The sequence below is a fragment of the Myodes glareolus genome, chromosome 7 (genome assembly GCF_982192425.1).
Source record: "Myodes glareolus chromosome 7, mMyoGla1.1, whole genome shotgun sequence".
NCBI lineage: Eukaryota > Metazoa > Chordata > Mammalia > Rodentia > Cricetidae > Myodes > Myodes glareolus.
This window is the reverse complement of record NC_142032.1, coordinates 26,422,155-26,434,262: the sequence shown is the minus strand read 5'-3', so window position 1 is coordinate 26,434,262 and position 12,108 is coordinate 26,422,155. Positions and strand designations below refer to the sequence as shown.

General features: G+C 38.6%; 1 pseudogene; it reads right to left on the bottom strand.

Moving 5' to 3' along the window:
• Positions 1–292: 292 nt before the first annotated feature.
• Positions 293–1,301, bottom strand: LOC125403384 (glutamine synthetase-like; annotated as a pseudogene).
• Between the last annotated feature and the right edge of the window lie 10,807 nt (positions 1,302–12,108).

The following is a 12,108-nucleotide window of genomic DNA, read 5'->3' as shown; positions in this document are numbered from 1 at the left end:
TTATTTAAAAAAACTTCATAGGATTCCTAAGGAGGAAAAGAATATTCTGCTGGGAGAGAAGATACTAGGACACAAAATGACAAATGTTTTAACTTCAGGCCTGTCCTCAGTTCCTCCCAGAGCAAAGTGGAAGAAGACACTGACACAAACAGGCAGTTCTGCAAAGTAAGAAACACTACAAAGTTGACTAAAAGTTGAATTTGTTTTTTTTAAAAAAATTTAATATATCAAAAGGCCTGCTTTAGTGGCATGCCAGTCCCACCAAAAAATAATAACCCACCCATCCCTATCACTAACGGTCTTTAAAGTAATCCTTCTCCTGACCGACAGTCCAGGGAATGTGGATGTTGGCAATGCGGTTGGCAATGCCAGCAGAAAAGTCATTGATGTTTGGAATTCAGTCAGATGCCAGGCACTGTCCAGGCCCCCCTTGGGATCGTAGGCCCAAATGTGGTGCTGGTGTTGCTTACTTAGTTTCTCAATGGCCTCCTCAATGTACTTCAGACCATTCTGCACCCGCATGGCCTTGGTGATAAAGTTGGTATGGCGGCCTGCACCATTCCAGTTCCCAGGAATGGGCTTGTGATCAAAGGTTGTTATCATCTCAAAGCCTTCACAAACATGATGCAAAAATGAAATGGGCCACCCAGAGATGATCTTCCATGCAGATTCCTTCACAAGATCCTGTTTGGAATTTCCACTGGGCAGGCATGACTTCAGCATTTATTCTGTAATCTTGACTCTAGCATATAAGCAGGCTCAGTAGTGAGCCTCCAAAATATTCCTGCCATAGGCTTTGCCTACACCCACACCACAGTAATAAAGAATTTGGGGCCCAGGGAAGCCATTGGAAGGCCAATCAAAAGGGTGTCCATCTATTCCCATGAGAGTATATTCCTGTTCCATTCCTAAACAGGGGTGCTGGCTGCTCACCATGTCCATTATCCACTTACAGATGTGCCTTAAATTGGTCTCCGCAGGCTTCTGGTTATACTTGAAAACTCCACAGAAAACCAACTTGTTGGGCTCTTTGCAAAAGGGGTCCAGAAACATGGCAACAGGGATGAGATGCATGTCACTGTTGGAGACCGAAAGGTACTAGACTATCAAACTTCCACTCAGGTAACTCTTCTACACACTTGGGCTCATGGTCCAGCGTGCAGATCTTGTGGTGCAGTCCTTCTTTGGTACATCAACCCAGATATACATGGCCTGGACTTTCTCACCCTGGGGCAGGGACTTTTATGCATTTGCTTAATGCTTTTGTTCAAGTGGGAACTTACTGAGGTAGCCATGGTGGAAGGTGTTCTGAGCGCTGGCTGGTGGGATGATGGATGGGGTGGACAGGCCATGCGAGCTAGGCAAAGAGAGCAGAGAGGAGATGGGTGTGAGGCTCAGATGTTCCTCTCTACTCCCATTCTTAGATCCCCACCACACTATTGCTTACTTATAGCTAAGTTCCCCGATAATAACTATTGCATGTGTATTGGAGAGATAGCTCAGCTCTTAAATGTTGAAGCTCACATCCAAGAGACAAAACTATGGTATCATTTTTCTTTACCGTATTTCTGTAAACATTTTTATTGATGTCTATAAAATATTTCTCCTTTTAGACTATATATTCCAGGATCATAGAGATTACATCAGTCTTGGGCATGTACCCAGCAACAACCATGAAAATCTAACCAGTTTTCTCTTGTTTCATATTCAAGTGTCTTTCAACTGCCACAAATATTATATTACTATCAAAAGTACGAATTTTTTCAGACTTTTCTCTTCCTCTGATACTTGTTGAGTTTCTGTCTTTCTCCCACTCTCTGAAAAAGTTCCATTTTACCTGCTAATTCTTTGAAATTTTGTAATGCAGACAAAGAAAGAAGAAGCTCAAGCAGAAGATGTGAGTGACCTGGGACAGGGGAGGGGGGTCCTGAGAACTTCAGAGGATACACTGTGAAAGTAGCTGTGTGAGAGAATAAGACAGGATGAAAGCATTGTATATGTAACCCCTTCACTAAGTTAAAAATGCTTCATTCAGACACTGATGTTATCAAGGTATTTGCTTTTGTGACAATACCATGCTGTTTTTATCAGTATAGCTCTGCAGTTTATTTGGAGTAGATAATGGTGATGTCTCCAGCAGTTTTCTTATTATCAGGACCATTTTAGCTACCCTGGGTTTTTTTCGTGTTTCCACATGAGGCTGAAAAAGTTGTTCTCTCAAGATCTGTGAAGAATTCTGTTGGAATTTTCATGAGGATTCCATTAAATCTGGAGATTGCTTTTGATATATCGGTCATTGGTACTATATTAATCCTACTGACCCATGAGCATTGAAGATCTTTCCATTTTCTGATATCTTCAATATATCTCTTCAGTGTCTTAAAGTTATTATACAAGTCTTCCTTGGGGTTAGAGTTACTCCCAAGATATTTTATATTATTTGAGCTCTTGTGAAAGGGATTGCTTCAATGATTTCTTTTTCAGTCTGTGTGTCATTTGTATATATGAGAGTCACTGTTTTTGTGAGTTAATTTTGTATCTTGCTATTTTGATGAAAGTCTTTATCAAAGTTTCCTGGTGTAATTTTAGGGTCAGATATGTAAACTATCATTTCATTTTAAGATGAAGACACTTTGACTTCTCCCTTTCCAATTTGCAACCCCTTGATCTCCTTCAGTTGTCTTATTGCTTGAAGCACAATTAATAAAAACTCAGAGTCAGAAATTGGTGTTCAACCTGAAGATCCAAAAAGCAAAACAGCCAGTTTCTGGTTCTTACCTCGACCTCAGTCTGAAATGGCGATCCTGCCTCCTGGAATCTCAGAAGGAGACCGCCTCTGAGAGCTGTTTCACCCTGTCTTTTATTCCTCTCTAAGGCTGGGATCAAAAGCGTACACTACTAGGATTAAAGGCATGCACCACCCAATTTCTATGGCAACTAGTGAGGCTACTTGGATTAAAGGTGTATGTCATTATGGTTAATGAGATTAAAGGTGTGTGTTACCATAATCTGGTCTGTATGACTGACCAGTGGGACTGTTTTACTCTGATTTTCAGGCAGTCTTTATTTATTAAAATACATTTGAAATACCACTAAAATTGCTCTAGCTAAGACTTCAAGTACTATATTGAATAGGTATGGAGAGAATGAACAACCTTGTCTTTTCCTGAATTTAGTTGAATTGGTTTGAATTTCTCTCTATTTAAAATTATGTTGGCTTTGGGCTTGCTATAAGTTGCCTTTATTATGTTGAGGTATGTACCTTGTATCCCTAATGTCTCCATAACTTTTATTATGAAGGGGTACTGGATTTTTGTCTACAGCCTTTTCTTTATCTAATTTGATGATCATATAATTCTTGTCTTTCAGTTTATTTATGTAGTGGATTATACTTATTGATTTACATATATTGAGCCAACCCTGTATCTCTAGGATGAAGTCTAGTTGATTAGGGTGGCTGATCTTTGTAATGTGTTCTTGGATTTAGTTTGCAAGAATTTTATTGATGATTTTTGCATCAAGTTTGATGGGAGATATATCTACCAATATAGATCCTTATGCACTGAGGCAGCTTAACTTCTGAAATAAAGAAGCCCTAGATCTCAATGACTTCAAATCATTAAAGTTTGTATCTCACCTTGTGTCCACGTACTGACCCAAAACTGGGTCACAGTTTACATAACTAGCTGCAAGGAAAATCAAATACATTGTTCATTGTGGCTGGCCCCAAAACAGCCAGCTTCTGCAGTCATTCACTATTCTAGTGATTATATGGTATTTTTGATTAGGGTAAATAACAAACATAAGGCACAGATAAAACTACTTTGCAATAACATTCCTAGGTGAATGAATCTTGAATTTGACTAAAGTGTCTAACAGAAGGCCAGAATTGGAGTTAATTTATCCTGATAGCCATGCCCTGTAGAAGTTCCCCCACTTATTCACATAATCTGAACACATCTTTCACAGGAACTATTCAGGTTTTTTGCCATGCCTATGAGCCACCCACATTTTTTTAGCTTACAGTAGTCACATGATATTTTTTTCTTTATTGCCAAAAGTTCCTATTTAATGCAGAAGATAAATTACGTTGAAGTTATGTTTGGTTTTGACTGTAATTAGTCTGTATCTCTCTGCTCACAGCACCACTTATGGAGATGGTTTACACAAATATATTAAGATAAATTGATCTGTATATAAATGTCTATACTGGTTCTGTAAAACTTTAAGACAATTATGAAGCCATTTATGACAACTCTGAGCCCTCTCAGTCTCGGCAGTAATGCTCCCCCCCTCTTCCCCCTGGGAACCAAGGACCTAACAATTGCCCGCACATGTACTGAAATGTTGGGAACTTCCCATCATCTCCCTGAATCCTTGTGAATGTTCTCCAAATAGAACTCAGTTACTGAATAGGGGCAAGATAACCCTTAGGTGTTGACTCAGTTACTGATGTTTTGACTTAGGACCTGGGAAAGGGGCAAAGTGACCCTCAGATGTTTTCCCTTACCTCATCTGATCTGGCAGCCACTCTCCAGCCAATTATTGGTAACGCCCTTTTGAATAAGCCAATCATAATAGTTAAAGAACAGCCCCCAGACACCCCTTCCTTCTGTGGTTTTTCCCTTTAAAAATAGCCTGTACCAGCCATTCAGGGTCTTTCTAGTCTCCTGAATGCTGGAAAACCCTGTCATAGCAGAATTAATAAAATCCTCATGCTTTTATATCAGCTGTGGTGTGAGAGACAGTCTCTGGGGGACAACTCCTCCTCGGTGATTGAACTCTAGGGTCCAACAGTTCTTCACTCATTTCTTAGATAATATGCCTAGATCAAATTTATCTTTTAAGACAATGTTATAGTAATCATGCATTTCAGCTATTTAAACTCCAGCACAAAATCTCTTCGTATGATAAGCATTTCATTTTAGCTTCAGAAAACAAAATTTTCCCCATTGTGTGTAGCCAACAGAAGAAATCATTAATCCTGCCCTAGGATTAATGTTAAATTAAGGTAGATGAATCCCGTCATGTATGAACAAACCCTTCCTACTGTGAACTATTCAGACATGGCTGCCCTCAGCCTCAGGAGGAGAAAGGAGTGAGGAATTTTTGCTGCAGCTTCTGCTTTTTGGTTTCAACTCAGATCTGAGTTTGATCAGAGGCCACATCCCTAGCCTGCCACCTCTCCTATGCTGGTTTCTTCTTGACACCACACTGTCTGTGAGCTTTTTAAATCACCAAGACATTAATAGTCAGTCAGGACTTTATGGTATTGCCGGTGGACCTTTCTGTCACATAGTGACACTTTTTTTTTAAAGAAATGATTTGCTCATTTTCATCTTCATGGCTATGGAAAAGAAACAAAATGTAGGGCTAATGAAAATTCTCATTAGCCTGAGTGCCTCGTAATTCTCACACAGTAGTGTCTTCTGCTACTCAATTGTAGTTGCTGCCATCTTTTATACTTTGCCAAAGACAGCCAACTCTGTCAAGTGTTTTTTTGCTGATGTTTGGTTTATTTTACTGTTTGGAAAAAAACACCTTTTCTTTACTGAAAATATTACCATTACAATTAATACATAAAACTAAAATAGAATATACAGTCAGATCTCCACATCTGGGAGTTCCATATTTCAAGTTGCAAATATTCTGGAAATTATGTTGTACCGGTACTGAACACATATTGACTTTTGTTTTCCTGTGTCATTGCACCCCAACAACAAAGCATGACACAGAAAATGCATGTCCACAAAGAATTTACATTGTGTTAGGTTTTGTAAGTAATCCAGGAATTATCTAAAATATACAAGCAGATATGCGCAGGCTGCATGCAAAACCTGTGCCATGTTACTGAAGGGACTTGAGCATCTGCATTTGGTACCAAGCAGTCCCTTGTGAGAACCCGGAAATGGCTGTGTAATTAAAAGAACATATGCACAGTGTTATTCAGCGGAGGAAAGCTTCGATGAATAAAACAAAAGCGTGAGGAGACACCTCTGGGAAATTTTTGTTATTTTGAGTTCTTGGTATGTAGCCCACATTCGATTCAAAATCACAGCAATTCTCCTTCCCCTACATTCCAAGTGCTGCAGACATTGCAGGTATGAGCTACAACATCTTGCTTGAGTAAACTATGAGTAAAACATGTTCTGGAAAGCCTTTTGCTACAACGCCACAGCTGTAAGTAAATAAACATATGTTTTTTAAAGCCACTTGCTAAAACACAAGTAAGCAAAAGACAGCAACTGGCCAACTCATTTTACTTATAAGTAAATGCTATTCATTTACCTGAATAAGGTTCTTCACTAAGACCTGGGAAAGTTTCTAGAGAAAGAGGAAATATTCCAAATGAATATTATAAACAACATGAAACTATTGCAAATCATATCAGACAAAAAAATCAGCTGGCCAATTTCACCCAAAAAATCCTAAACAGATATTAGAAAATAGAATTAAATCTCTCCCGAGTATGTAAGATAGTATATTAATGCCATTTTATTCTTTAAGAATAATTCAATATTAGTAAATACAGTGATATGACATAGTTTCTTAGCTGCCCAATGTTTATTTCATTTCACATCTGTTCTGCTTTTCAAAAGCAAACTATAGCATAAATTTGGATGGTGATTGAATACAGTTGTAAAATTCATTGCAAATCTAAGTACAGCATGACACTTAGTGGGGAAATAATAAAAATATTTCCAATAAAGTCAAAAGAAGACAACTGCAATCATCTAACACTGTTCTGAACATTCAAGCCAATGCAATAAATTAAGAAAATTAAATGAACTATAAATAGCTATGGATGAGTGCAAAAATATCAGTATTTCCAGTCAATTAAATCTGCATAACTTTTCTAATTTATAATTTCCTGAAAACTCCCATAGGAAAAATGAAAAAGTTTTAGAACTATTAAGAAAATAATTAGCTAGACAGTGTTGTTGCCCACCTTTATTCCCAGCATTCAAGAGGCAAAAACATGGATCTCCGTGAGTTTGAGGCCAGCCTGGTCTACAGAGTTAGTTCCAGGACAGCCAAGAACACATAGAGAAACATGTCTCAAAAAAAAAAGAAAGAAAGAAAGAAAGAAAGAAAGAAAGAAAGAAAGAAAGAAAGAAAGAAAGAGAGAGAAAAAGAAGAGAAGAGAAAAGAAAAGAAAAAAGGAAAATTAATAAGGCAACAACTTTCAAATTAACACAAAACGCCAATTACTCTTTTCAGGTATCAGTTAAAATCAGAGAGAGAGCTGTTGTGGAATATTAGTTGAAAATGTATCACATTAGTTTACGCTGTGAAACATTTGTTTAATGATGCAAAAATGTGTTGAATGTTGCATTTTTTAACTCTGTGAAGCTGTGTTACTTGCCTTTCTAAAAAACCTGGTTGGTCTAGTCAAAAGCTGAACAACCAATAGCTAGACAAGAGAAAGGATAGGCAGGATTGGCAGGCAGAGAGAATAAATAGGAGGAGAAACCTGGGAAGAGAAGATGAGTTGTGAGAGAAAGAAAAAGAGGGAGGACAGCAGGGGTCAGCACCCAGCTACACAGTAAATGAAGGCATATAGAATAGAGAAAGATAAGAGCCCAGAAGCAAAGGTAGTTGGGGTAATTTAAGCTAAGAAAATCCGGCTAGAAATAAGCCAAGCTAAGGCCAGGCATTCAAAAAAAAATGTCTCCATGTTTTTATTTGGGAACTGGTAACCCCCAAGAGCAAAGAGTAACCAAAAGAAAGAAAAACAACTACAGAGAACTGCAGCCTTCACAATTGCAACAGGTAACAAAAATGACAGAAAAACAAAAAAAAATGTACTACTAGAAATTATTAAAAATCATACAGAGAAATAGATATTAATTGGCTAAATGAAAACATGACCCTGTAAAAGAGGCAGTTCTCTCAAACATAGACAATAAATCCCAAATAAAATCACCACAGTATTAAAATTTTTAATTGATATTGACTGAGCTCTACATTTTTCTCTGCTCTCCTCCTTGACTCTCCCCTCTCTCTTCAACTCTCCCCCAAAGTCCCCATGCTCCCAATTTACTCAAGAAATCTTGTCTTTTTCTACTTTCTACTTCCCATGTAGATTAGATTTATGTAAGTCTCTCTTAGTGTCCGCGTTGTCGTCTAAGATCTCTGAGATTGTGGTTTGTAGGCTGGATTTCTTTGCTTTATGTTTAAAAACCACCTATGAGTGAGTACATGTGATAATTAATTGTCTTTCTGGGTGTGGATTACCACACTCAAAATGATGTTTTCTAGCTCCATCCATTTTCCTACAAAATTCAAGATGTCGTTACTTTTTTCTGCTGTGTAGTACTCCATTGTGTAAATGTAACACATTTTCCTTATCCATTCTTCGGTTGAGGGGCATTTAGGTTGTTTCCAGGTTCTGGCTATGGAAAACAAAGCTCCTATGAACATAGTTGAGCACATGTCCTTGTGGCACGATTGAGAGTTTTTGATTTGTATGAATGTCTGTGTGAAATATGTATGCATATGTATATGTGTGATTATGTGTGTATGGTATATGTCTGTGTGCACAGAGACCAGAGAGGAACATTCAATGCCCAGTTCCATCACACTCCAGCTTATACCTTTGAGGCAGGGTCTCTCACTGAACTCGAGGCTAGGATGTCAGTTAGAGAGTTCCATCAATGCTTCTGCCTCTGCCACTGCAGCACTGGGGTTACAGACACTAGTGTAACTACTCTTGACTTTTTACTTGAGTTCTGGGGATCCAAATATGGGTACTCATGCTTACACAGGGTGATTCCTATTCACAACACCATCTTCTCTATTTCAGAATTTAACAATTACTTTAAAATTCATCTCTAAAGAACATAACAAAAATCATTCAAGAAAAATGAGGAAGGAGCATGCACTTTCATTTCTAGAGAACAACCCCTTGTATTTTGAAGTCATAGGAACAATAGCATCGACTGTGTTAGCATGGAGAATAAAACAGAAGCAGTTTCACAAAGAATCTCAAACACAGACGCATACATAAGAGGATTTAGTATATGATAAATGTATCATTTCCAATAACTGGAGAAAAAAGAGATTATTCACCAAATGATATGAACAACTGTCCTCATTACAGAAGTTAAATTTTATAAACTATGAGTATATTAAAATTAATGCTGTAAAATATGAATATAGATTTGAGCAAATGCTTTTAACACAACAAATTGGAACAAGAATTTTTTGTTGTCAAAGCCAGAAACTAGAGTAAAATCAATTCACATAGAATTTCTGGGAAACAAAACCAAAATTCCACAATGATAATGTTTGAAAGGCAGGAAAAAAAGCAAGACAATGCATAAAGAATTACAACTATTACACAAGTGCTCCCACAAACTGCTTATGAAAAGAAAGATGGCCAGGGACAATCAAGAGTCAATTCATAAAATGTACAAAAGTATAAAGAGGTTCAGTTTCATTGCTTGCTGAGAAGCAAACACAAGCAATGTAAAGCAAATCATTTCAAACCACAAAACTCATCACGTAAATAGCAAAACCTGAACATGACCAAAGGGGAAGAATTGCTCTTGTCCAGAGCTCCTGAACAGGATGAGGAAACATGGGCTTCCACATTGTCTCAGGACTTTTCCATATGACTCTCTGGGAGTCCAGCTAGCCTGGTTTCTTCACAGCATATGGTCACAGGGGCATCGGGAGGCGGGAGGACTCAAACTGTTACCATAGAGTCTCAGGGCTCTGATGTACTTTCCAGCAAGTCAGTCACCAGCTGTATCATTTTCTCAGATCTGTCTTCAGAAGCCATGCAGCACCTTCCTGCTGACTTTTGCTTATAGACAAACCCCAAACAAACTGAAGTGCAGTGTGGGAAGAAATCAGGCTTCCAGCCTTAATGAGGAGTAAGGTTCTAGAAGCTTCGTTCCATGTTTTTGCTAGCAAGAGTGTAGGAAAATCTCACACAAACTGTTTTATAAAAGATTACACCACTGTTTAGCACTGAAATGTAAAGCCATTTTTAATCCAGGAAGGTACTATCTGATAAGAAAAATAATTGAATTCTTATCTGTTTAAGAATGCTCTTTCAATACATTCAAAATAATAATTCTCAGTAATAAAGAAACATCATCTCCAGTTTCATCAACAGAAATTTCTCCCTTCTTAGTGACTATAGAAGAGATGTCTTCACTCGCCTTTCCCTGCCCACTGTCCTTGAGGGGCTGACCTCCAGTGTGTGGGCACTCTCCTGTGCCCTCCGACTTCAGGATGAGCTGGAGTGGTGAGCAGACCTGTGGGCCCAGTGAAGGAAGAGGAGTTTGGAACATTAACTCCGTCCTTCCTCTGTGTGAGTCTGCCTGGCTCAGGCAACAGACAGCTCTCCTCCTTCCAGGTGTCTATAATATGTCCCTCCCTGAGTTCTTCTGAGGTCGGATGTTGACAGCTGCCCAGGCTGGGTCCCACACACACACCACATGTTCCCCTGTGGGTCTGTTCTACATTTAGAGACAAACACCTGATGTTTACGAGGTCATCTGACCCTGGGGAGGGGGGAGCCACTGTAATATTTGCTGCTTATACCTCACTTGTGCTCCAAACACAACTTCAGGGATGTTGGCTCAGCACCAAGGTTGGTTTGAAGATATTTGTTCCAGATCTACCCCTATTGCGCAGCAAAACTAGAGGGGCAGCCAGAGGAGGAATCCAGTTACCGCTCATCAATGAGGACCTGCAAAGGAAGATGATATGGATACATAACGCGTCAGCTAAGGTGCTATCAAGTGGAATGGAACGTGGATAGAAATGATTTCATGGTGGTATCTCAGAAACCTGGAAAGGATAGAATAAAAATAATCAGGACCTCAGCCTCTCACCTCAGTGTCAAAAGTTAAAGGAGGACTCCTGAACACGGGAAACCTGGGTTTTAGACCATTTTAAACTTACAGAGGTGAATTGCTTGCTTAAGCTCAATATTAACTGCATTGTGCATTTTAATTTGGGGGGGAAACCAGAAGTGTCAGTCATCTTGCAGTCTTTTTATTATTATCAATTTTATTGAGCTCTATATTTTTTTTCTCTGCTCCCCTTCCTGCTTCTCCCCTTCCCTTCAACTCTTTCCCATGGTCCCCACACTCCCAATTTACTCAAGAGATCTTGTCTTTTTCTACTTCCCATGTAGATTAGATCCATGTATGTCTCTCTTAGGATCCTCATTGATGTCTAGGTTCTCTGGGATTGTGAATTGCAGGCTAGTTTTCTTTACTTTATGTCTAAAAGCCATTTATGAGTGAGTACTTGTGATAATTATCATTCTGCGTCTTGGTTACCTCCCTCAATAAGATGTTTTCTAGATAAATCCATTTGCCTGCACATTTCAAGATGTCATTATTTTTTTCTGCTGTGTACTACTCCATTGTGTAAATGTAGCACATTTTCCTTATCCATTCCTCAGGTCGAGGGGCATTTAGGTTGTTTCCAGGTTCCAGCTATTGTTCATAACAATGCTGTTATGAACATAACTGAGCACATGTCCTTGTGGTACAATTGAGCATCCTTTCGGTATATACCCAAAAGTGGTATTGCTGGGTCTTAAGGAAGGTGTAACGGTTGTGGTGACTGTCATACAGCCAGTGAGATAAGACATTTGTGGGATTGAAAACTAAGCACAGCCTGTGCAGGCAAGAAAAAGTGAAGAGAAACTTTCCTTGTTTTGTTTTGTTTTTTTCTAATGAATGGCTGATTTTTTTTTTCTTTTTGCCAGGAGCTGAAAAAAGAACATGTAGAATGTGATTGACTGTGGGAAACAGCTGTACAGAAATTCAGTTATCCATTTAAAATCAAAGCATGATTTGAGGAATGATTGCCAAATTAATTTCAACAAAAATCAATTATATTAATTATAATAATCCTGGTTATTGAGATATGTCCAGGAGAAACAGATTGAAAATGATCTCTGCAACATGGGATCCCATTCTGGAAGCGTTTTCACAGCCTTCTTCTGGATCCTCTTCCATTCTGCTGCAAAGCATAAGAAATTCTTCCAAGTGGACTCTGTAATTTCACACTCATAACTGGTATTTGCCTTGTTTCACATAAATATCCACACTGCCAGAAACGTTCACCTCCCTTTAA